The 26,814-nt window shown below is 35.7% G+C and overlaps 1 protein-coding gene across 4 annotated transcripts in view; it reads left to right on the top strand.

The window, feature by feature from the left end:
• LOC150088568 (eukaryotic translation initiation factor 5-like) overlaps positions 1–26,814 on the top strand; it is a 164,422-nt gene that overhangs the window by 24,471 nt on the left and 113,137 nt on the right. For all 4 annotated transcript variants that reach the window (XM_090369566.1, XM_090369569.1, XM_090369568.1 and 1 more), the window contains exon 3: positions 16,963–17,080. The gene's annotated coding sequence lies outside the window, so the exon portion shown is untranslated. The remainder of the gene's footprint in view (positions 1–16,962; positions 17,081–26,814) is intronic.

Raw genomic sequence — 26,814 nt, forward strand, 5'->3', positions numbered from 1 at the left:
CTGTTCACTCTGTACAAATCGCAAATCTACCCTACCATGGAATATTGTTCCCACGTCTGGGGCGGTGCAATCAAAATCTCTCTCAGGCTTCTAGATTCCATTCAGAAGAGGGCAATTAGGTTAATTAATAACTCATCTCTAACAGAGTCTCCACTCTGTCTCATAGACACTGTTTTATTTTGCATGCCTTTTCTAAAGATACTATCATGGGCACTGTTCTTCTGAATTGGCTTCTATAATTCTCGCTCCTTCTTTCAAAACAGTCCAAACGTGCTGCCACCAGCCAACATCCATTTGCTGTCTATCTTCAAACTTACAGAACCAGCTTTTCATCTTCCTCGTTTATTCATTCAACTGCCGTTTTCTGGAACAACCTTCCTTCATACGTATTTCCTGAAAATTACAATCTACAAAAGTTCAAGTCTAATGTCAACAAATATCTTCTTTGGTCTTCTCAACCCCCAACTCCCATGTGCGGTACGAAGTACTATAGGTTATAATATCTAAAGCAAATTTTTCTGTATGTATTTCCCTGAATTGGACTAATTTTTTATATTTACCCAATTAATGGAAATATATACAGAAAAATTTATTTATTTGTAGTTAACCTTTTGAGATCTTTTTTATGCATTGCAGGAAGCTATTTGACTACTTGCAATATGCAAATTAGTCAAATCAGCTATACTTTGCTCATCGTGGGTTGGGCTTAATCATTCACTAAATGTTACCTTAGTAATTAGCAATTATATTCATCAAGGGAAAACTTGATTATAGCTGTGCATTCTATGAATGTGTGATATAAGATTTGAAGCTGCAAGTCCAAGACGATTCTTTTAATGAATATCATGGGTAGTGCACCTGATAAAATTTAGTTTGTTTCAGTAAATCAATTTACTGAAATTTTACAATCAATTTACTGAAACAAACAATTTTATCTGCTGCCTGCAGACATTTTTAGGATTATTTCCATCAGCAGTAAATACATATTCACAACCTACAAATTGTTAGCTGCCTAAGAGGGATTCCTTGCATACATGATTGGAAGGTTTTTAGATTTTATTAGTACATTCACAATTATGTTTTCTGTACAGTACAATAGTTTTCAAAAGTCCTGGTCCCATTCTTATTAACTACATGTACGGAGATTCCATTTACCATGTTTATGATTCCTGCTTAGGGCACTTCAATTTCTTCCCTGGTATGGGATTTAATTTTAGCCAACCATGTTGTCTATAGGTTAATAATGCTCTCTTGCTGAAGTCTGTTAACAGAGATTCTCTGAAGTCCTGCCAACAAGTTTGTGAGCTGAAACATCCTTGGCATTTGCACCAACATCCAGTGCCGAGCACCCAGTGTGTTCTGAGCAGCCAGCTATTGTTTTCCGGGCAATCATTGCAGCAATTTGCGGCAGTACGTTTGGTGTGCTAGGACTTTTTTTTTTTTTTTCAATGATACATTGAAGGAAGAGAGGCCATATTATGTGATCTCAAATGCTTGTTGTAACTGTAGGAACTGTTTCAATAAAGCGGACTTTTTCACATGCTTCCCAATAAAATATGATAAATAACATTCCAAATTCAAAGATTGTTGAAATAACTTGTGTGTAAGCCTTGGTCATTCTCTTACTCTCCAGATTTTTGTTGCTTGCACTTCTTTCTGAATATTTTCTTTGTTGTTGGGCATCTAATAATTTTCATTTATTAGTTTTTGATGATGGGACCAAGCAATTCAACATTTCCTTCATCCGCTTCATTAAAGTCTACTGATTTTTGCCAATCTGACAATTTCAACCATTATGTTTGTCAAATTGTTTATTGGTAATTGTGTTGAATCCCTTCATCAGACCCAAGTTTCTTCCACACACCTCTTAAGCAGCTCTGTGTTACTTTACCACAGGATTTTTCAGTAATGTCGATGGCAATTTTAATATTAACATTTCTCAAATTCTTTGACATTTTCCTTTTCTTTTGAATTCAGTTTTCTTATTTTCTTCAAAAATTAAAGAATAATTTTTGAAAGCTTTTATTACTCCTTGATCCAAAGGCCGAATTAGTGACATGGTGTTGGGTGGAGTTGGCAGGAATAGTATTTTAATGTCCTCATTAATGTGTCTGATAGTCAGCAGTTGTCCTTGTGCATTATTAATTAATATTAAAATCTTAAATAATCTTTTCTCCCTCACATATTTTTTCATTAGGCTGGAATAAGTAGATTGGTAAAATAGTCTACAAACAAAGCACTTGTGGCCCATCCTGTTTGTTTGACCCTCAACGAACAGATAAGTCTGCTTTTGAGAAACCCTTTAAAGCCCTTGGGTTCTTGGAGTGGTAACAATTAATGGTTTTAACTTGCAGTTGCCAGCACTATTAATCTAAAAAAAAACAGCACATTGAATTTTAATCACTTGGAAACTGGGGTAGATTTTACTTTAATGGAAACAAGTGTTTGTCATGGTATGCATTTCCAAAATAGACTACTCTCATCTAAGTTAAACACTTGCCTCAGTTCATAACTTTGGGCATCAGTTTTGGCAGCTTCTTTGTCAGCAGTAACAGCTACTCCCATTTTTAAATTGTGGAAGCCATGAATGTCTTTGAATTTCTGTACTTCTAATACTAGCTTTAAATGACTTAGCCTCTGGTTCATCACTTTAGAGATTCAAATGTTTCTGGCCTTTTCTTGAATCACTTATGTAGAAATGGGAAAATACTTGTGATTTTGGGGTTCAACCTAAAATCCATCCTATAATTTAACCTTCACATATTTGAAAATCAAGTATCAGTGTTTAATATTACATGCAAGAAATTAAAAAAAATTCATCAAAACTTCAAATTTCTAAAAAAAATTGCACAAAAATCTTGTTACCATAAAATTCACAGTACAATTGAAGTTCATGTAACTTGAGGCATTACTGTAGTTGTATTTACTTTTACACATATTCACCTCTTGACAGCTGCAATTACAGTATGGTCATCGGTTAAGTGTTAGGACTGTATGGGGGATTGCAGAGCAGGCCGCCTGAATTCTGCAGTGGTTCTTGTCAGGATACAGGTCTATTTTGTTGTGCTGAATTAGAAATTTTCATTTCTTTAATGGCCTGTCTTGAAAATCATTCCCATGATGTCATGCCATTCCATAAGAGTGGCACAAGCTGCACTCTGTTCCTTGTGATCTAGCATTAGCATTCTTGGAATCCACCTGACACAAGGTGCCTCCGTAGCCAGGTGGGCAGGAGCATCAGTGCGTAGCACACGCTTCTTAATTAGACCGGGGTTCGAGCCTGTGCCCACCAAATACGGAGGATGCGGAAAGGTCAGGGAATGCCCACCGCATATCCCCAGAGCAATATGTCCTTAGTTGCTAATGCTCCTAAAAACCAAAACAACAACAATGAACAACAACCACCTGACACAATTTTTTGTATACCAGATGTTGTGGTATTCAATGCATTATTTCTACTCTTCACTTTCTTATTTCTTATTTCATTATTTCTTATTTCTACTCTTCACTTTCTGCCATTGCTGAAGTGTGGGGACTGTCTGACTTTGGCATGTCCTATCCCAAGAAACATTCTTTAAATGTTAGTGAATCACACTGGGTTCCAGTGCACTCTCTCTCTCTCTCTTCTCTCTCTCTCTCTCTCTCTCTCTCTCTCTGCATTCAGAAATTCAAATATCACCCTGCTGCTTCACAGTCAACCTCCATTTTCACAGACCATTACAGCCCTGCCATCTTAGTGTACAAGCACTAAGACACTTGCAGAATATTCATGATAACGTATAAATTTTCACCCGACACCATAACATATATGTTAACACCACATGAGTGGGAGTAAAAATTTGGAAACGGTTACAAAAAGGTCCCTTATATTAATGCAGTATTGACATATTTTATACCAAATATATCTTATTAACCGAGAACATAATCTGGATAATGGGCACTCTCTCAGATGATTATTGAAATAACTTTTGTGTGTAGTAATTCTGAAATGTAGTGTTTTTGAAACATGTCTGTTTTCCTGGGGTCAAAGTTTTAGATTCACTAAGTTAATTTAACCCTCACTTAACTACTCATTAAAAATAAATTAAAACAGAAAGTAATAAAAATACACGTATGGTATTGTACATCAACATTTATTATTTATATAGTATACTAGTCATGAGAAATTATTCAGTTTTAAGAAGCCACGAATATAAGGCTAAACAGAATTTGCTTCCGTTGGTACAGTTCCTTATAGCAGTGCAAATGATCACTTAATGCTTGATTGAACTTGCTGCTCTGTTCCATATTTCAGTCATATTCTCAGAAAAGCAGTTCTGCTTCTCTGAGAAAGGAATATTCATTCTTTTCTCAGAGAAAGAGAAAGTTTCAGTTCTTTTACTTGTGATGCTGGCTGCATTCTTATTCTTTGTTACATGAAATCAGCATGATTCTTGTTGATCAACTCAGCATCATGTGATTTCAAGGTTTCTAAAGTTTTATTAGTATTAGTAGTAGCAAATGATGCACAAAAGTAATCTCATACAATGGCACAAAAAAAAAAAAAAAATCCCACATTTGTCTATCTCTTCTAGCAGTTTTTCTTGCTCTTTATTCAAATTTTTCAAACTACCCACCTCTACAACATCAGATGGGAGTTTGTTCCAACAATCGATCACCTGCTGACTGAAGGCAAATTTTTGCACATCTACCCTGAACCATCCTAACTCTTTGAATTTATGACCCCTTATTTGTAATGTGAGCAAGAGGAAGAATTCTGTCAGCATTGAGCTTACTCAAACCATTCAAAGCCTTAAAAACCTCAATTAGATTTCCTTGTAGGTGTCTTTAGTCCACAGGCATTTCAATTTGCAGAACTGAAGCCTTTTCTGGAAAGAGTACCCTTTTGTACCTCTCACTAATCTTATTGCTCTTCTCTGTACCCTTTCAAACATGAATGTTCTTCCTAAAATGAGGCTTCCAGACTTTTTTTGGCATAACCATTGCTTATACAAAGGGATAATCACCTTATTTCTGCTGTCAAAATTCCTATGTATGTTGCCTGTCTGCAGTACTTAGAACTTCATATCTGACTGCACTATTACTACCCCTCCTGGTCTTTTTTGGTCCCCATGATCATCAGTGTGATACCACCTAACTGGTATGTGATTCTTGCACTACCAATATACCATATTTTGCATTGATCCATGTAAACTTCTCTTGCCACTTCTCATCCCATCTGCCTGATTTTTGTAGTTCTAGTTGCAGTAGCATTCCTTGATTACTGTCCACTCTGCATTAGTCATTCTGCCAACCTTTATATCAGCTGCAGACTTAGACATTATGCCTTCATCACTATCATTAAAAGTATAATTTTTATCTGTGCTTAAACACTGCAGTAATTAAATATATTTTCTCTAGGATAAAATGGTTGAACTGTTGGAATAGCCATAACCTTGAAAATATCCAAAATATATATAGTTGAACTTGGTTATAAGGAGCATCAAGGGACCTTCAAAATTTCCTCTTTATAACCATTACTATATGAGAGAAGTTGAATCTACCTTCTATTTTTTAAATTCTCAATAACTTGATAAAAAGATAGATTCAAAAAAAACAAAAGAAATATTAGAGAGAAAAAAATATTGGTATATACCTACATATTATTTGTATTAATATGCTTTTATTCAGTTTTTAAATTGATCCAGCCGACCATTATTACATACAAAATTGTTGTGTCCAAATTGTTTAGCAAATTTTTCCACTTGAGCCTTCAAGATCAGACCATCTATTGAAAATCCAGCACTTAATTGTGTAGCGAACCATCAAAGCAATGCATCGTCAGCATTTGTAACCTTGCGCTTTCTAATTTTTTTTTTTTTTTTTTTTTTTTTTCTGGTTACGTTCTTTTCCAGTGCCAATATATAAACATGTTTATTCTTCCACAATGTCAATACTGTTGAAGAGGACAAAGAAAACATTTTACACACTTAGTATTTTTTGCACCACGTTTTAACTCACAAATAATTTCAATTTTTTTTTTTCTTTTTTGCAAATCGAGAGACTTTTTTTGTTAGATGACGTGTTTCCAAATGAAGGGTGGGTTCGTTTCTAACTGATTTTACTTTAAAATGCTCTGTATGCAAAGTTCTTAAGTCCTGAAATAAATTTATGGTTCCATGAATACACGACAATCTGTAAATAGGGTAATGTGACAAGCGGAATGCCAGTGCACTATTGTATAGCCCCCGTCCCCAAAAAGACATGGTCATAAACCGGCAGCTAATCCAATGCAGGTGGGCATAAAAGCTAAGTTGCCCTTTTCATTTTTGACTACCCGAACAATTAAGAATGTTTGAATAGTTACCAAAATTTGTACGGTATATCCGTGTAGTATGCTTGTTATAACAGTGAGCGATTGTATTGGGAATACGTGTAAATTAAAATCATTGTGGCTTTTTGCTCGTTACAGCCATCTCATTATTTCTATGCTTGCTATAATCAAGTTCGACTGTATATCTTTTAAATGGTTACATGTATAACCCCATTGAGGAAAGAGAAAAATGGTTATATTGATAGGTTATGAAATTAGCAAAAGAATAAAGAAAAGTTTAGATCATTTCATGTCCTATGATAGTGTAATGTAATTCAGAATATGTACTTCAGTATTGAACAAGAAATGAAGATTATACGTATTTTGCATTTACGGTGTAGTAAAGTTAATTTATAAATTGTGTACATACAATGGTGTGACAGTAAAGTTCCCAGACTGGTGATGTCTGTAATGTTCCCTGAGTTTGGAAATAAACAGAAGTAGTACGTATGTTGTAGTTCAAACTTCTTCTGACAGATGGTAGTACAGAGATTGTTCATTAAGCTGACAGGTTTCAAGTAACAACTATTTTCATTAGTAGCTTTAATATTGTTTGCCATGATTTTGCAATGGAGAAATGAATGAATATCAAATGTTGCTTATAACTGGGAAAACTGCAACAGAAACATATGAAATGTTAAAAACTGTGTATGGTGATGAAATGTTAAGTCATACCAGTTTGAATGGTACATGGTGTCCATTTTAAAATGCAAGATTTTATTGGTCATTGGTAGAAGGAGCTGGTCAGGTTTAACCAGCGAGATCAGTTTCTGAACATTTTGTGAGATTTTAATGGTTGTTGGTAGAGGGAGCTGGTTGGGTTTAACTAGTGAGACATAACTTTAAGCAAATGAGCTTCTGGGAACACTTGTTGGAAAACTTTTTTTGTCAAGAAGCTTTCCAACACGTGTGCCCAGATGTGGAGGTGCCAAACAAAAGCACTATTTACTGCTTTGTTAGAAAATTTGTACAGACAGGGTCTCTGTGATTGAAAGCATAATCCCAGGTGCATAGTCCTAAACGATGACATGCTGGAAGATGAGGCTCAGTTTGTTGCAGTCCTCTATTAAATCATTATGAAAAACTGCCCCAACAAAAGAATAAATCTTCAGGTAGTTGCACATAAAGCTACACTTTTGAGAGCATATCACATTCATGCCATGCATGAATTGTGACCTACTAATCATGCAGCTAGGATCCGTTACTGTAATTAGTTTAGGGCCTTTGTTCATAACAACATTCGAGTATTAGACAACTCTTTTTCTGATGAAGCATGGTTTCATCTGAGCAGATATGTCAATGATCATGGAGTTTGGCTATGTGTAAGTTTAGTGCGATAGCATCATTAATACATAGCCAAATCTGATTTAACAGAATATTTGCAAGGCGATATCGTTTTAAATTATATCTCATATTGTGAATGCCTTCACAACGAGTTGCCATGATATTGCACTACTTCAAATAAGTAACGCTTCACCTGAGGAGAAGATTAATATTCTGTTAAATCAGATTTGGCTATGTATTAATGATGCTATCGCACTTAACTTGTACATAGTCTAGACTTTTTCATAGCTTGAGGCTTTAGCCCTAAACGCTTTATAGTCAGGGGGTTTGGATAATTGAGGACACTGTGACATTGTCAGAACATTATCAAAATTATTGTATAGTCCCCGTCCCCAAAAAGACAAGGTCATAAACCGGTGGCTGATCCAATGCTGGTGGGCATAAGAGCCCACCTGCATTTTAATGCAGTTTATTTCTCTATTGATTGAAGTCAATGAGAGGTATTCTTGGTTTCAGTAAGATGGAGCCACCTTCCCATACTGTGCAAATGACAACAGAATTACTGTGAGAATTTTTTTGAAGAATGATTCATTTTACAGGACCTATGGTCCCATAGGTCTCTTGACCTATCTCCACTGGGTTTATTTCTATGGGCCCATCTCAAAGGACTTATTTTTGACAGTAACTCCCACACCATAGAACAATTGAAAATGAATATCTCAGAGGCTATTGCAGGAATAAAGCAAACAACTAGAGTAACTAAGAGTAAGAACAGGTGCATGTATACTTGCATGTACACCAATGCTAGGAGTATAGTAAATAAATTTGAATTTGAAGTGCTGGTCAAGACATCGAAGGCAGATATTGTTGGGATATCAGAGATGTGGTGTCACACAGATATAAAGAATACAGAATTGGAATTTGAGGAGTGCAATGTGTACAGAAAGGCTAGGAAGGGAGGAGGGGTTATGCTATTAGTGGGGGAGAAATTGTTGAAGTTAAACATAAGAAAGGCACCTGGGGTGGATGGGATCTATCCAGTTATATTAAAGGAGATGGCAAATGAAGTAAGCAAACCCTTAGCCGTAATTATGAGAGCTTCCTTGGACTCAGGGGAAGTCCACACGGACTGGAGATGTGCAAATGTATCTCCAATTCACAAACGAGGAACAAAGAGTGACACGAGTAATTACAGACCTGTTAGTTTGACATTCTTTTCTAGGGAAAATAATGGAGTCACTGGTTAAAGAAGCATTGCAGGATCGTCTCGACAAGACTGTAGTAATAATTCAGACACAGCATGGGTTTGTTAGGGGGAAGTCTTGTCTGACCAATTTGATTGGATACTATGACATTGTCACAAAGGAACTGGCTGCAAAAAAATAATTTTGATATATACATGTACTTGGTTTTCAGGAAAGCTTTTGATACTGTTGCACAGGGAAGACTGCTGTACAAATTGGAGCAGTATGGCATTAAGGGCAAGTTGCTACAATGGATAAAAGGATGGTTGAGTGGGAGAAGACAGAGAGTAGTAATCAATGGACGCTGCTCTTCATGGACTAATGTTATTAGTGGTGTCTCCCAGGGTTCGATGTTGGGCCCATTGTTGTTTTGTATATTTATCACTGATATTGATGAATGTATATCCAGTTTAATGCCAAAGTTTGCAGATGATACTAAGGTTGACAGGGTTGTTAATGACAGTATGCTGCAGGATCTGGAAAAGTTGGGCAGATGGGCTGAGAAGTGGCAACTGAAGTTTAACATTGACAAATGCAGAGTACTGCATATGAGTAGCAGTAACCCCAGAGAAATGTACCAACTAGGTGGTGTTACACTTAGGGTAGTGGAGAATGAAAGAGACCTGGGGGGGGGGGGGTATGTGCAGTCAGATATGAAGTTTTCTGAGCAGTACAAGACAGGTTACAAGAGTAGCTTGTGGTGTCTTGTCAGTGATAAACAGGAATTTTGCTAGCAAGTATAAGGATGTGATTATCCCCTTGTATAAGGCAATGGTCAGGCCACACCTTGTGTACAGGATCTGGAAGCCCTATTTTAGGAAGGATCTAGAGTTGCTAGAATGAATACAGAGAAGGGCAACGAGCCTGGTGAGTGGAACAAAGGGGTGCTGTTATGAAGAAAGGCTTAATTTCTGCAAATTGGAGTTTCTGGAGACTGGGCACCTGTGAAGTTATCTGATTGAGGTGTATAAGGCCTTGAATGGATTGAGCAGGCGCAATGCTGATGGGATTCTTTTTCTTGCTCAGTTTACAAACCTGAGGGGGCATAAACTGAAATTGAATAGATTTGTGGAAATTTGGCTTTCTCCAGAGGTTAGTTGATTGCTGGAACAAACTTCCATCTGTCATTGTGGAAGTTGATAGCTTAAATAAATTCATGGAAGAAGTGGACAAACTTAGAGCGAATGGATGGGTGAAATGGGAGGGTTTTTTTTTTTTTTTGTTGATACTGTATAAGGTTGCTTTCTTGCATCATTTGCCTCTACTAATGCTAACTTTTTCATATGACACAGAATTGGTAATACAAGTGAATGCTTGCATTCAACAAAATGGTGAATGCTTCCAATGTCTTTTGTAAACTGTATTTAAGTAATTATTTCATTGCATTTTACATATTTGGTTGTTATTATAATGAATATTATGAAGCGAAACTGGTTGTGTTTTAAAATGAACACCTGTATAAGTTGTTCCAAGTGTGGATGTGAAGATGTTTGTGATGACCCAAGAAATGGGCATCAATTTTTCCTCTTTCCCAAGGTGAAAACTATCTTCAAAGGAAAGAGATTTCAGGTTGAGAACATAAAGAACAATGTAACCACCAAACTGAACATTCTTTTCAGACACCTTCTTTGACTCTTTTCAGAAACTTTTAGAATTGGGTAATAAGTGCATTCAATCAAGATGGTGATTATGTTGAATAAAAATAAAACCATTTTTGAGTTCCTTCGCTTTGTGTTCTTTGTTGTTGCACCATTTTGAGAACTTTATTGCCACACTTTGTATATCAAGGTCAAATCATAGACTGGGGATTTGGTTTCGAACTTTAAAATAATCTGTCCAAATGTTCTGTTTCGGTTGCAGAGCATGATTTAAAGGAGAATTATGAAGGTGCATGATAGGTTAAGCTACTTTTACAGTTAGGCTGCTCTTGAAAAAAATGATGTATAAGTTCTAATCCTTGGGGAGTATCCCTCACTGAAAACTCCTTGCTTAACCACGGTAGGTTCCTCCTCTTCATTCATAAATATCTCAATTCATTCATACATATTATAATTAATAAAAGAAGAAAAAAGTTTCATTCGTTACGTCATTCAAGGTGACAAATATAGCATGTTTGAAGCAGTTGGAATAACTTTTTCGTCACCCTTATCCCATTGAAACATGTAAACACATTGCCATGCATGTCGATTTCACATTGTGTTTCCTTTTGAGACAGCACAATTTTGTTTGAGAGCATTCTTTGGTAGTTTTTCTTAAAGCTATGAATTACAGCTATCAAGTGGCTGAAGACAAAGGGTGTAGTTATCCACAGACAGCAAAGTTTTTCTATTCTTCCCACACATTTTGTGATCTAAGTGTCTGATCTATTCTTTGTAGATTTTTGATGACACCAAGCCTTTTGGTTTGCACAATATGTGGTTGGCAATATCTTAACCTTTGAAACATCGTGCCTTCTGAGCTTTTCCATTGATTAAGAGAGGAAGATTTCTTTGTGTCAGGCATTTGCCGTTAGGAGAATGGTAAAGTGTTGATTAGCCTTTTTTTTCCACCATTGTGTTTCTTACCTTTAAATGTAAACATTTTATCTGGTAGGAACTTAAAAAAAAATTCAGCTTTATTAGCATTTAAGATGTCAACAAATCATTTTTTAAATGATTCTCCTTCTATTCCTTCATAACTTCAGCGTTGACAGCTTTCATTGAAATTCATCACGAGTATTGAAGATTTAATCTTCAATACTCATGATGTATAGATGAGTTGGGTAGTTTTTAAAAGATTTCCATCTACAGGACTTTTTTTGCATGTGTTATCATTAGCCATTTCAGCAGTACCTTTTCAAGATCCAGATACTTCACTTTTCATGCTCTGATCCTACCTAGTGCAGCTGATTTCTCTACGATTTCCATTTTTTATGATCTTTCAGAATAGTGAATAGTGTACTCTTAGAAATACCAAAATGTTTAGCAATATTGGTGTTAGAATGCTTGGCATTATAAAATCTTAATTTTGTCTGCAACTGGCAAAACTACCTGCTTCGTAGGAGCCATGCCAGTAAGCCAAGAGTATCTAGATACTTTATGATGAAATGAAATTAACTTCTATTCAAAGTTAATTTTAGTATGCCAGTGAGCACGAGAAATTGCCAATGAGCTTGGGAAATTGTCAACAAGTGATTTCTCACAGTCAGCCTGCACTTCATCATTAGCTTCAATATATACATTTCATTTTGAAATGTGAATATTGTAATAAAAAAATAAATAAATAAAATAAAATAGAGTGGTGAAAAAATTTGTGGCATACAGAGAATTCGTTCATCTTTCAAAGTTGTTATAACAAATGTAAAATAGCATTATGTTTATGGGGAAACCAGCAGGACCTCCTGCATGGTCATTATAATGTGCTGGGATGTTAAAAAAAAAGAACGTCGCTAGTACAAAGAGCTTTGACTATTTCTAGTTACATATGCAAATTCTGCAAAGTAATTGCTCCCTAATACTCAAAATATGACATCACACTTTCTTTTTCTAAATTCGTCAAAATTACCAGCTAAATAATGATTCCTACAGGAGCTCAAATTAAATATTTCTGTAGTAAACAGAAGAAAGAGACAGTAAAAGATAGGAAATAGTATTAGCCACAGAGTGCAAGGACACAGGCTTCTGATTTGCTAGACAAGGGGGAAAAAAAAAAATATATATATATATATAAAAAAAACTGCCTGTAGGTTTTCCCTCCTCACATAGGTAATTTATTCGAGTAATTACTTTGTTAGTTAAAATAAAAACCTCCTACAATTTGTATCCCTGTAGCTGAGTGGTCAGGAGTGGGAGTGCAATAGCACATGCTCTTTGAGTAGATTGGAGTTCAAGCACCTGACTGCTAACTACTGGATTAGCATGGCAGATTTTGGTCCATTTCTTATTTCCCTCAACATAAACTTCCATCCTGCAGTGGATTGATAATGGCTGCAGTTTACTTTTTTTTTTTTCTTCTTACAATCTATTCTCTTTCTCATTCTCTGTAATTTGAATATTTATGGCCACAGTTCTGGCACCATAAGTAACTGAAAATTTCACTTCCATTTATTTTACTATCCCCTCTCAGAACCTTAGATCTCAGTCCCCTCTAAGGTCCTTGGTTACCAAGCCCTGGAACCCACAAAGTCTTGTACAGGCAATCTTTTATAGATCTCACCAAGTGGGCTGCCCACCTGCAGATGCACTCAATGTGTAAAAAAAAAAAATCTTAAGAAGTTACAGTAAATATCTTCTAGTTTTTGCTGTGCATATTCTTTGCAATGGAGAGGAGTAGAGAATAAAAAGTTAACTAAGTTCAGTCTAGCATTTGGAATATACTTCATTGCTGATGGTTGGAAAGGCTTTTTAATTCCATTATATTGTCACTATGCCAGAAGATGGGAGTGTTTATTTCATTTAATTAAGAATGCTACTTTCACAGGAAGTTTACTGCCAAGGAAGGAGGGGCAGTATAAATATTTCATTTCTGTACCAGTACTGTAAATTGCCTTAACTAGAAAGTGGTATGCTAAGTTAATTTCCTTACAGTAATTCAAGTAATTTTGGTGATTTTAAATGTTGCAAATACATAGGAATGATGATGTACAGTCTAGAAAATATGTAGAATAGAAAGATATTGATGCTTGGAAATTGTCACCCCTGGTGTTTTTTTTTTTTTAAAGGTATTTGTATACATAATGAGCAGAAATATGTGCATTCTCATAATAATAATAATTATTAGTAGCAGTGCAAATGATGCAAGAAAGCAAGCTTATACAGCATCAGCCAAAAAGAGTAACAGCAAAAAAAAAAAAAAAAGCACAATAGTCAGTACTTACCATTTCATCTGTCCATTCCCTCTAGCAGTTTATCTAGTTCTTACTTGAATTCATTAAAAATACCCACCTCCAAACACCACTAGGTGGCAGTGATCACAGTGTACTGATGTGGGATTTACTTAGATGTAACTACTATCATAGGTAAGCGGAAGGGTTTTTGCTTTTGTAAAGGTGACTACAGCGGTCTCAGAGTTTTTAAATTCTATACAGTGGGATCAACTGATGATGTATGATGTTACCAATGGTGAATTCTAAATGGAAAGCCTTCAGGTACTTCATCTTGGAGTGTACTGGGCTTTTCATACCAATTAAGAAATACTGTTCAGGGTTTAGGCCTAAATGGATATCAGCTGCAGCTCGTGGCAGAGAAGAAAAATGCATGGGATGCATATAAATTATCAGGCAACGCAGAAGCCTATGGCAGATGATATAAGCTAGTCTGTAATCAAGTCACAAAGGAGGTTAGACAGGTGAAGGCAGATTACGAGGAATCTTTGGCAAAGGATGCAAATAAAAACAGCAAAGACTTCTTTACTTTTATAAACTCTAAAAGGAAGGGGATCAATCAGATTGGTCCACTTGATATCAATGGTTTGACTGTAGATGATCATTCTCAGATAGCTACCAAACTAAATGAGTATTTTGCATCTACATTCACACATGAGTTATTCAAGGAGGAGAGGGCCAGATGTTTATCATACTCTAACAGGGAGCTAAGTTATTTTATAATAACTGAGAGCAAAGTGGAGGAGAAATTGTTGAAGTTAAACATAGGGTGGATGGGATTTATCCAGTTATATTAAAGGAGGCAGCAAAGGAAGAAAAAACAAACCTTTAGCCATAATTATGAGAGCTTCCTTGAACTCGTGGGAGGTCCCAATGGACTAGAGATGTGCAAATGTGTCCCCTATTCACAAAGGGGAATCGAAAGATGACATGGATAATTACAGACCTGCTGGTCTAACTTTTGTTTCAGAGAAAATAATGGAGTTACTGGTTAAGGAAGTGATGCAGGATCATCTAGACAAGACTGCAGTTATAGTTCAGACATAGCATGGGTTTGTTAAGCCGAAGTCTTGTCTGACAAATTTGATTGGATACTATGATGTGGCCACTAAGGAATTGGATGCAAAGAATAATTTTGAAATCATATACTTGGATTTTAGGAAGGCTTTTGGTACTGTGGCACATGGAAGACTACTGTACAAATTGGAGCAGTATGACATTAAGGGCAAGTTGCTACAATGGATAAAAGGGCAGTTGAGTGGAAGAAGACAGAGTGGTTATCAATGGACACTGCTCTTCATGGATTAATGTTATTAGTGGAGCCCCCAGGGTTCGGTTTATCAATGATATTGATGAAGGTATATCAGGGTTAATGTCTAAGTTTGCAGATGATACGAGGGTTGGCAGAGTTATTATTATTAGCTATATGGTGCAAGGAAGCCTGAAGCTTAAGCTTGCACCAGCCAAAAAAAAAAAAAAATTCCCAAGTTACCCTGAGAGCGAGAGCGCGCGCGCGAGTGAGTGAGAGTCAGAAATAGAAAGGAATCAACAAGAAAGAGAAGAATGATGATATCCAGCTCAGAACCCCTATGTGTGCCAAGCCCATACTACCGGATGTGAACCTCTGGGGTTAATGATGACAGTAATGATAGTACACTACTGCAACAGGATCTGGAAAATTGAGCAGGTGGACTGAGAGGTGGCAACTGAAGTTTAATATTGACAAATGTAAAATACTGCATATGGATAGCAATAACCACAGAGTAATGTATCAACTTGGTGGTATTACACTCGGGTAGTGGAGAATGAAAAGGACTTTGGGTGGGGGGGCTAATTGTGCAGTCAGATAGTGTAGGGTTGATTGTGTAGGATACAAGTGCTATCAAAACTGAAGTTTTTTACTGTTATAAGAGATACAGCATGTAGATGAAATTAGATTATATACTTTAATGTTTGGTGATCTTATTTCATAATATGAATCAAAGTTTGTGAATCAAAATTCAGGTTGCATATGGATATGGTACTGCATAAAAAGCCTGCAAAGCAGAAGCATTATCATGTTGAATTGCTGCTTAGTGAATGGAAGCCTTTTTTTGGTTGTCATATTGCTTATGCTCAATTGTAGTGTAATCATACTACATGGTAGAAGAAATGGGGGACATTCAATTTTTACTCTGGAAACTAAAACTGGACACTTTTGCCTAATGCTACAGATGCTTGGCTTTTACTATGGAATGTTGGATATCATACCTCAATCCCTGATATTGGTTTAGCTGTAGGTGGGCAACTGCGGTATATAATAGCATTGAACTTTGCTCGTGGGATATATCTGGTTACTAATGGTGTCACCAGTGCAGAAGAATTGGCTGTTGCAGAATGACAAGACTGCAAAATTCGTCTCATTGGCTCAAGAATGAGACCTGGATACTACCAGCTCCATCAGTGTTATCTTCTACTGATGATAGTCTTAGCTGTCATCAGTGGAAGAATAAGTGAGTACTACAAATTAATACATTGACAGACCTCTCTGTGGCATTGACTTATGAAAGAATTAGCATTTTACTAATTCTTTTGCTAAATATAGTGTGACAGTGATGGCATTTGGCATTCCTTTTTAGTTTACTGGCGTTCTCAGGAAGCCCTTTAGCTGCTTTCCTTACCGCATAATGCACTTATGTTCTTTGTTTTTTGCTGAATAAAAATCAAAGAAAGTTTCCCTGAATTAGGCAAATCGGTGTAAAAAGTGATATCAAATATACCTTTTCCCAAAATTGATTGTTTGGAAATAATTAGCATAGATTTATTGCTGATAATTGGAAGTCACCTTTGTTCTTTGTAATGTTGCTTCATTTATCAATATTGCACATCTGATCCATATGGTGAGTACTGAGCTGATTTCTTAAATTCTTTTCTCTATATTTGATTATAAACGACAGATAAATACATTTAAAAATATGTTTAAAATTTATAGTACAGGAATATATTTTTTAAAGTACTTAATCCATTCTATAGCAATATAGAGAAAAGATTTTATTTTTTAGTTTATAATAAAGGTGATTAAAATTAGTCAGAAATCTTTCATTTTTTACAGTGTGAAACAAACATTTTTGTAACTCTTTTGTTACATTTAGATTTAACTAAATTTTAAGAGACATAAGCATTAATTTGAAAGTTGATTTTTTGCATTACTAATTTTTTTTATTATTATTTATTTTATTTAGAATATCTAAATTGTGGTAAGTTAAGAGACTGCAAAAAACAGTTGAAGTCTTCCTACATTAAACCACCTAGGTTTATGAATTTTCCAGAGCATCAGGACAGCCATTGGCAAGTAATAAGGTTAGTAAATTAACTTACCTTCTAAATCTTACTGTTCACTGATAGTGATAAGATTTTAGGTGATATTCATATAAACCAGTCGAAACTGGTTTATGTAAATGTGCCATACCAAATGATTTGCTTGTAATGAATTAATGTCTTCCTCGCAGACAAATGTTATCTGTATACTACAGTCAAACTCAGTTATAGTAGCCTTGGAAATAGCAACTTGGCTATTTGTCATAATTAGTTATTCGGTTACAGAAATCTTCATATACATTCAGTTTTATCTTGGTTACAACATTTCAAAATTGCATACCACTGTTATAAAAAAGCAGGTTTGGTGGGAACCCCCCAGTGCCACCAGACAAAAACACCATGTCACCACTGTTATAATGCCAAACTTTCCAATGAACAGAGAATGGAAGACATACATATGCTTTCCTACAGCTTGGGGACTTTAGCCATGACTGCAGTTTGTCCTATCTGCCTGCTGTGTCCTAACCAGACATTGCTTGATGTCCAGGCTTTGTCAGCTGTGCCTGGCTGACTGAACTCTCTCAGTGCAGAGTGCTGGAGACTGGCTTCCACATCTTCAGTTGTCCAAATTATTTGGACTTAAGATCTCGGCTGGAGTAAGGGATGCTCTCTTTCGCTGAAGAGAATTTGTATGTTCTGTTTGAACATAGATACTATTTCCCACAATTTTGTGAAAAATGTTTGAGATGACTGTCTCTTAGATAGTAGTGGCCTACTTACCTCATGGTGTGGAGGGATTGTGAGGGCATGTGATTTTATTTTGCTTTGTACACATGCACACACATATATATGAGGTGTGATTGAAAAGTATAGGGAAAAACTGTATGTTGAAATGCGAAACAAACCTGTGAAAATATTAACATTTTCAGAGAATATGCTATGTGCTGTTTTAAGGCTTCAGTATTTCAGAGTTAAAAAAGGGTCACTTGTCCATTGAAGATGACTAACACTTAGATTTACAACTTCAAAAACAATATTACTTATGTTTGTGATGTGATCAACATTTTACTATACAGGCGGTTCTCGCTGTACAAGTTTCTGGGTTTACGAGCCCCCCCCCCCCAGTATCAACAAAATTGAAAATATGACCATTAATTGCAAAAAAAAAAAAAAAGAAGAAGAAGAAAAATGTTAAACATTCATAAATACCGCATTTCAAACCGTGCGCATAGCTATACATACAATACAGCGTACCATGCTTTACGGTATTAATTCATTACCATCGTATCGTGAAAATATAAAATAAGGCCGCCGTAGCCTAGTGGTCAGGCGCGCGGGTGCATAAGTGCGCGTGCCTTGAGTGACCTGGGTTCAAGCCCGTGACTGCTGAATACGGTGCTGTTTCTTGTATTCTGTGTATCTTGTAAACTCCTGACCGTTTGGTCGTCCTGGAGTATAAATAGAAAATTTATTTATTTATAATGTGAACCCAATAACGCATTGTTTTTTGGTAATTCATTCCACGACCTCGGAAGTTCAAATTTTTACTATATAACTCCCTAAAAGTCGTTTTTATAGTGTAAATTGTATTAGTTACCAATTAAAATGCATTACACTTTCATCATTATCATATGTTCTGTTATGAGAACCAATTTTGAATGTCTTTGTGATATTCTAACACACATTTCTGGAAGTCACGACCATAAAACAAAAACAATTTGAACTTTCCGGTTTATTGGACTTTTCTGTTATTGCAAGCAATTATAAACGGGTAGTAAACTTGATGTTATTGTGTGGAATTGTGTGGGTTTTTACATTATTATGGTGAAACGTGTTTGCCCTTTACTGAAATCTTCAATCGTATAAAAAAACATAAATAAATTTTCAGAATCTTCTCTTCATTCCTTTTTTTTTTTTTTTTTTTTAAGCTTTATTAACTTATTACTCTGTGCAAATCGTGTGAGTTGCAATTTGTGCATTCCGTTAAAAAATGCTTATGCATGCTATTGAAATTTATAAAGAAAAGAGAAGATTAGCTTGGAAATAAATGCCTCTTGAAGCATTTCTGAAAAAGACGACTCTTTGTGCAAGTGCAACAAACCAACAAGTGCTGAGCCAATAATGAGTGATCAACGAGTGTGCATTTAGTCGATGATGATGGTGAAGAATAAACATTCTTATAATTTGCTTGATTTTACAGGCTACGTTTTCATTTTTTTAGATAAATTAATCATTGTTTAAACAAACTAATTAGCTAACTTATTTGTTGATAACGTAACCCCTGTTTTTAACATTATGTCCATGGGAAATAAATCCCTGCTTTATGAGCACCTGCTAGGAATGAATTAACTCGTAAAGTCGAGAACTACCTGTACTCTAAATTGATAGTGAAAATGGTGCTTATGGGATGTGGCAATCAATTTTAATCCTAGGTTTGGGAACGAAGTTCATTTCAGCCATATTTGTGCAGTTTTGAAATTCTTGACATTTGCATGTAAGGATCTTAATCAACATGCTGTTGACCCACACTTTTTTTTTTTTTTTTCTCTTCTTTCTTCATTATTGGTGAAAAATTGTGTTGCTATAACTTAGAAACAAAAGTACAGCCTTCAAGGCCTGAAAAGCAGGATAGTTTCTATCAAATATGAAGATCATGCTGATGATACTACAAAACAGTTCTGTGGTGATTTTCTGCTGATGTTCGGAGAAAAATTGCCAGAAAAGTGGGCTTCATGGAATTGCTGCTTGCATCATAACACTGCCCCCGCATGCTTGATGGTTTCCATTTTAGAATTTCTTGCAAAACATTCCATCACTGTTCTGCCATATTCTTCGGAATTAGGTTCATGCTCTCTCTCTCTCTCTCTCTCTCTCTCTCTCTCTCTCTCTCTCTCTCTCTCTCTCTCCCCTCCCTCCCTCCCTCCCTCCCTCCCTCCCCCCACCCCAAAAACCTCCTTGAAAGGGTCACAGAGTTTCAGTGGCTAAGTAAATTATTCATAACATGACATAGGAACTATTATCAAAAAGGAATCCATCAGAATGCTTCCAAAAGTTACAGAAACTTTGTGATCTGTGTATACAGTCTAAAAGAGACTACATGAAAGGAAATCCGTCGAAATAACTAGTGAACTTAATTTCCCAAATGTTAGTTCAGGCCCAAAATTGTTACACGCATATGTTATACTTGTTATACTCTCATAAATATTCAGTCGCTCTCTAAACAGTGAAATACAGGCATCTCTCTGTTTACAGTACCCTAAAAGGTCACTTTTTGTGTTCATTTACCAATATGCACATCTAATGCATTTGATGGGGGTACTGAACTGATTTTTTATTGTTTTGTCTATCAATTTTCCAAATGAAAACATAGGAAAGAATTATTTTCAAATTAATAGTGCAGAAATAATTCCCACTTTTAAATACAGTAGGCCCTCGATTTAACAGACAAAAAATTTCTGTCCTAAAGGAAAAATTTAGAACCTTTTTTTATAAGCCTATGGTAGTTGGAAAGGCAAAAAAACCTCTTGCTTTAAAGGATTTAATGAACCAGTTACCAGTGATATATTCTCACTCAAAAAATGCCTGGCTTACAATGGATATTTTCTGTGACTGGTTCTTTAACCATTTTATTCCTGATGTGCGACGCTGTCAGACAGATGTGCTGAAAATTCCTTCTCATGAAATAAAGGCTGTTTTACTGCTAGATAATGTACTTGCTGACCCTAATGCTGAGAGGTTAGTTAGCAGGGATGGGAGAATTAAATGTTTTTCTGCCTCCTAACGCTACTTCACTAATACAGCCGATGGATCAGGGTGTAATCGTTGAATGTAAGAGGTTGTACAAGGAGACTTTTTTGGAAGAAAGAGGTGATGGTTGTTTTGGAAGAAACAGAAGATGCAGAAGAAGATACAAGAGGCACCAGGACACTGCAAAATTTACTTGCATACAACATCAGATCTGCTATCTTCAACTTAGCAGCTGTGTAGAAAGATATGAAGATTACTTACTACTTTGGCCAATGCTTGGAAGAAGTTGTACGACATAGAACCTGAAAGGGAATTGAGGCGTCTAATTTTCGGGACACTCCTCTGAGGGCCAGCAACAAAAAATGCAACTAAGAATGATGTGGAAAAGTGGCTCAAATGATGGTGATTCAGGCTATCAAATTTTTTTCTGAGGTAGGGATTGCGAAAAATCTTCATGGAGAACAAGAAGACAGTGATGATGAAAAAGATGAAGAATCAGTTGCACCTCATCTTAAATTGTCTGTTATAAGACATATGGATGAATAAACATATATATGGATGATAAACATATGGATGAATCATCATCAAACCCTGATGTGCTTCCTTATTATAAACATTTTAGAGAATTTCAGTCTACAGTAATAAGGAAGCAGCACCAAGGTGTAAGACAACTGAAGCTTGATGATTTCTTCAAGACCACTTCATCAACTGGACCTGTTTCACCAAAACCCTCTACCAGCAAGGAATTAACACTTCTCCCTCCATATGCCAGTTGTTTCTGACTCTGAAAATTGTAATTCTTTCAATTAAGCTAATATTAATATTGAATATTATGTATCTTTTTTTAATTTTTTTTTTTTGTATATTTTTTATTCAGTGGGGTTTAAGAATTTTAAAGTATTTTCCCCCCTCTAAAATGGATTTAAATGAAAAAACTAATGTTCACATTGAAAACAACTTTGTGTGAGCTTTAAAGAAAAAAAGTGGTGGAAACACTCCATTAGTTATGTTCTATAGTTTTTGATGACGTGTTTAATTAAAATAAAGTTTGGTTCCTGTCATAAATTTATTTTTATATTTTTAACAGATGTTTAGTGGCGTGTATAAATTACTCAATGTACATTATAATGGCGGAGATGGGAGAAATCCCAGGTGCCGTCCGACACGAACATACCTGTACATTATAATAATATTTTAATACAGCCTGTACATTGTAAGTTCATTATTAATATATATATATATTTAAAATACGTTCGATTTGACGGACTTTCGGCAAAAACGGACACCCCTTCCCCCAATTTGTCCATTAAATTAAGGGCCTACTGTACTTAATCCATTCCATAGTGTTATATTGAAAAGTATTTTTTCAGTTTATCACAAAGGCAATTAAAATTTCAGTGACTTGACTTTCGTGCAACCCATAGTTCCCTTCTCTCACTCATACATTTAATAAAACAGCTTATGATAACTCATCCTACAGGGGTCATTTGCAAAAGTAAACAAGATATACAGTACAAAACAAACTTCTAATAACAGAACAGATTTATTTTGTAAAAAAATTGTTTTTTAGATTATTCATTGCTCAGAGGAGGAAAGTCTCTGTCAGAGTCAAAAGATTGCTTAACTCTTTTACTCAAGAGTGAATATTACAGGACATTTTTAATATGAACCATTTCTGGTTTACTACTCCCAGAACCAAGGGCATTAAAGGGCTACCTGAGGTCAAGGTTGCTTGTTCTTTGGAAAGCAGATAAGAAGGCCTGGGTTACACTCAGTTTTTCGGGAATGATTTGTGGACTATTTTTGCTCAGGCTGTTATGAAGATTGTTCCAAAAATAACTTTTAGGACAAAGCATTGCTATGCTTAGATAATGCTCCAGGCCCTCACAAGATCAAAAAAGCAAAGTTAAGGTTGTTTTCATACCACCGAATATAAATATGCCATTACAACCTAAGGTTCAGGATCACAGATTTCTAGCACTGTTGCAGACATTTTCTAGAATAGTTAATGAAACTAAGTGTGAAGGACTCTGACACAAAAATAGTTTTGGCAGGAATTGGACATTCTTAAAACCGTAAATGTCACTGAAACCTGGATTGAAGTTTCTTCCACCTGTGTGAATGATGTTTGAGATGAAACCATCTTTGATATGTTGTAACTGCAGAGGATTTGAAGAAACTGCAGAGCAGACCCAAACTCAAATGTGTAACTAGGCAAAGAGTTGGGTTATACAGAATTGATTGTCTCACATGATGAACCATTGATGAATGGTGAGTTCATTCATTTGGATAAATTGAGATCAGAAGATGGAAGTGAAGTAGAAACTTCTTGTTAAACTCTCAAATCAAAGGATTGTGGATCTTTTCAAGCATTCAGAGAAATAAGAAATTATTCAAACATATGCTTCAGTTTCTGAACAAAGTGGTGGAGAATTCTGTAAGATGTTGCAGGAAGTTCTGTACTGGAAAAACATACAAACGAAGGAGTAGAATTCAACTATCATTGGAAAAATTTTTCACCTTTAAGAAAACTGTAACCCCATGGAGCTCATAAAAGAAACAGAAAACACAGTCTCAACAGATGAATCCTCAAGAAGGCTGGGGAGGTGGAGCTCATTTGAATAATTTTTGGAGCCTATTCACTTGAGCCAAAATGTTTGAGTAAAAGTAAACTTACATTTTGATTGTTTTGGTGAATATTTTTAACATTCTTTGAGTGATCTTAATCCTGTGTTTATGGTGCCAGTAACTGTTTGAAATAAGTTAATGTAAAAATATGGTCTGAATTTGTATGTTTAGGAACCTATTTATAATTAGGCTACCTATTTATAAAGACTATATATGTCTTTTTTGCTTACATCCAGCTTTCATGGAACCAGTTGAAGTAAATCAAAGGATGCCTGCAGCTCTGACTCTCCAGTATATAGTTTAAGTGCTTTTAAAGAGGTTTCATTGCAGAAGGGTTATCAGGCATTTGTGGTTGCATTCTGCTTCAAACCACTTGAACCTTCCAGTCATCTGTATCGAGCCCGTGACCACCAAATACGGAGGATGTGGAAAGGTCAGGGAATGACCACCACATATCCCCGGAGCAATATGGCCTTAGTTGCTAATGCTCCTAAAAAACCAGATAACAACAATAATAACAGTCATCTGTAGCTAAAAGAATTAAAGTGATACGAAAGTTCAGTGATTTGCAATCCAAGAATGCTTATGGAAAGGAGTGGGTTATCCCTGTAGATAGTGGAGCTTCTTTATTAGTATATATATATATATATATATATGCCTCATACCTGCCAACTTTTGGAAATTGTAAACCAGAAAAGCTATCCAGTTTTTGGCTATCGAAAATTGGGAAGCACAAACTTTTTAAAAGTGCATAGTTTAACAAGAGTTGTAATATATGCTTTAGTGTTTTGGAGTAATGAAGAGGTGTTGGCTCTAAATTGTTCCAAAAGAATCACTTGCCATAACTTTTGCAGCATGCTTACATATATGTGTAACACACTGGTGTCTCCAACTGAAAGAAACTGATAAACAAATAAAGAGCAATAGTATGGGAGAAGGCGCCTCCGTAGCCAGGTGGGAAGGAGCAGCAGTGCATAGCACACGCTTCTTGATTAGACCGGGGTTCGAGCTCGTCACCACCAAATACGGAGGATGCGGAAAGGTCAGGGAATGACCACCGCATATCCCGGAGCAATATGGCCTTAGTTGCTAATGCTCCTAAAAACCAAATAACAAACAACAAACAGTATAGGAGATTAAGCAGTATATCTGCAGTGAACAGCATAGATGTCATTTGTTTCAGTACAGCCGGTTATTATTTTTAATTTTCAAACTAAATAGAAGTTGTTTTAGTGTTGCTCACTGGCCGAATTGGGTTACTCAAACTTCACATTTTTAGTAACGGTGCCATCGCTGAGTGGTCAAGTGCAAGAAATACATTAGCTTTGAGTGACTTTGTTTCAAGTCCACATGGATACTAAATATGATAATGTTCTTGTATCTCTCTGTCTTTTGAATTCCTCTGACTTTGTGGTTGTCCCAGAGTATAAACAGAAATTTACTTTTGCACTAAAGAACTGACTGGGACAAAATTTTAAGAAAATCATGCTGCTGAACAAGAGTTAAGTTTATAGAGAAAATCGGTTTCTGATTTTCTCTATGGTGCACTTTAAACATGCTTAAAGTTCACTAATGTACTGTGCACTTTAAACACATGCATTTACATATAATCAACAACAAACAGGTTTCAATAACAAGCATATACAGCTAAGGATGTATAGAAAGCTAAACAGTGACCAAAAGATACTAAGTTTAGATACATATTACAATACACATTTTTCTCTTAATTCTCAGATATGACATGTTAATAAGTAAGACTGAAAAAAAGAATATACTCAAACATTATATTACTTTTATCACAAATGTTTTTTTCCAGAAGCAGATTGCCTCTCATTGGGCCACCTTAAAAACTGAGATAACTCAAATGAGACAATGGACGCTATATGTATCCATTATAATTCAATCTTAACTTTGACACTGCTTTATCTTCCATTTTTTTTTTTTTTTTTTTTTTTTAATTTGGTAGTTGTTGGCGCATCGGCTTCTGTGGCCATATTGCACCTCCCAAGGTTTTTGCAGTACTTTGATCCAAGCCCGAGGCGGGAATCGAACCCGCGACCTTTGGGTTGCCGGGCAAGTACTTTACCCACTCGGCTAGCCCGGTCGGCTTATCTTCCATTGAAATGGTTCATACATGCTTTATTAAAAACAGCTTTTATCCTCTTTTGTAAAATAAAATTAACACTGGATATCTAAAACTTCTCTGTATAGTGTAAAAATGCATTCTCTAACTAAACTCCTGCCTAAAAGTTTTTGGAATTGCATTTCGTTTTTCTTCATTTTCAAAGTTTTTGGACCAAAATAGGTCCAACTTGTTTACCAATTTTTATTAAAATGTTTTCTATTATGAAGAAAATCAAAAAATCTGAAATAATATTTAAGAAATTTCCAGAATACTTGAGAAAATTCCAGAAAAGTGTAAAAGATTCTTGAATGTGGTAGAACATTGTAGATAATTTTAGAATATTCTAGAAAGTGGGAGTATTGTTTCAATATTATAGAAGATTGTAGATGATTATAATGTTTTGCAATAATGTAAATTAAGGAGTAAGAGCTGTAACTTATAAAATCAAACACCCGTCATTCAGAAAGTGTTTGGTGTAAGTTTTGTGTATTTCATGATGAACATGTCAAGAAATAAGGAACTGGCCATTGAAAAAAGAAGTATTATTATAACTCTGTGTAAAGAAAGTTATTTCATGAGAAGTATTGGCAAAAAGCTAGGTATTTCGTTTAAAGGAATACAAACTACCATTTGAAGATTCAAGGTAACCGGCATTTAAAGGACAAATCAAAATCAGAATGACCACACCTAACAATGAAAGTACAAGATAAGGCTTTAACACTGATTTCTAAATGCAATTGGAGACTTACTGCACCTGAAATTCAGCTGTGTTCAATAGAAACATAGAAATTCCCGTGTCTATGTCCACTGTAAAACTTCGTCTTAAACAAGCAGGACTTTGTGCTTGTGTAGTGGTCCGAAAACATTTGTTAAAACTGCAAAATCAAAAGAAACATTTGGCTTCAGCTTTGGCCGAGAGCCATCAACATTGCACAACTGATGAGTGGAAAAACATACTGTGGATGGATGAATCCAAATTTGAAATATTTGGATCCAAGTGTAGAGTTTGTGAGATGATCAACTGAAGAAACAATGGTGCCACATTGTTTAGTGCCTACAGTCAAGCATGGTGATGGTGGTGCCATCATGATCTGGGGTTGCTTCTGTTTTTCTGGTGTGGGTGACATTGTCAGAATTGAAGGAATTTTAAACAACAGGAGAGATATTACAAATTGTGGTATGGCCATCACTGTCACCTGACTTAAATCCGATAAAGCTTTTATGGGATCATCTAGATCAGCGGTTCCCAACCTTTTTTGACTCGCGACCCCTTTCA

This window comes from Mastigoproctus giganteus, chromosome 3 (genome assembly GCF_048544385.1).
Source record: "Mastigoproctus giganteus isolate SK-2022 chromosome 3, ASM4854438v1, whole genome shotgun sequence".
NCBI lineage: Eukaryota > Metazoa > Arthropoda > Arachnida > Uropygi > Thelyphonidae > Mastigoproctus > Mastigoproctus giganteus.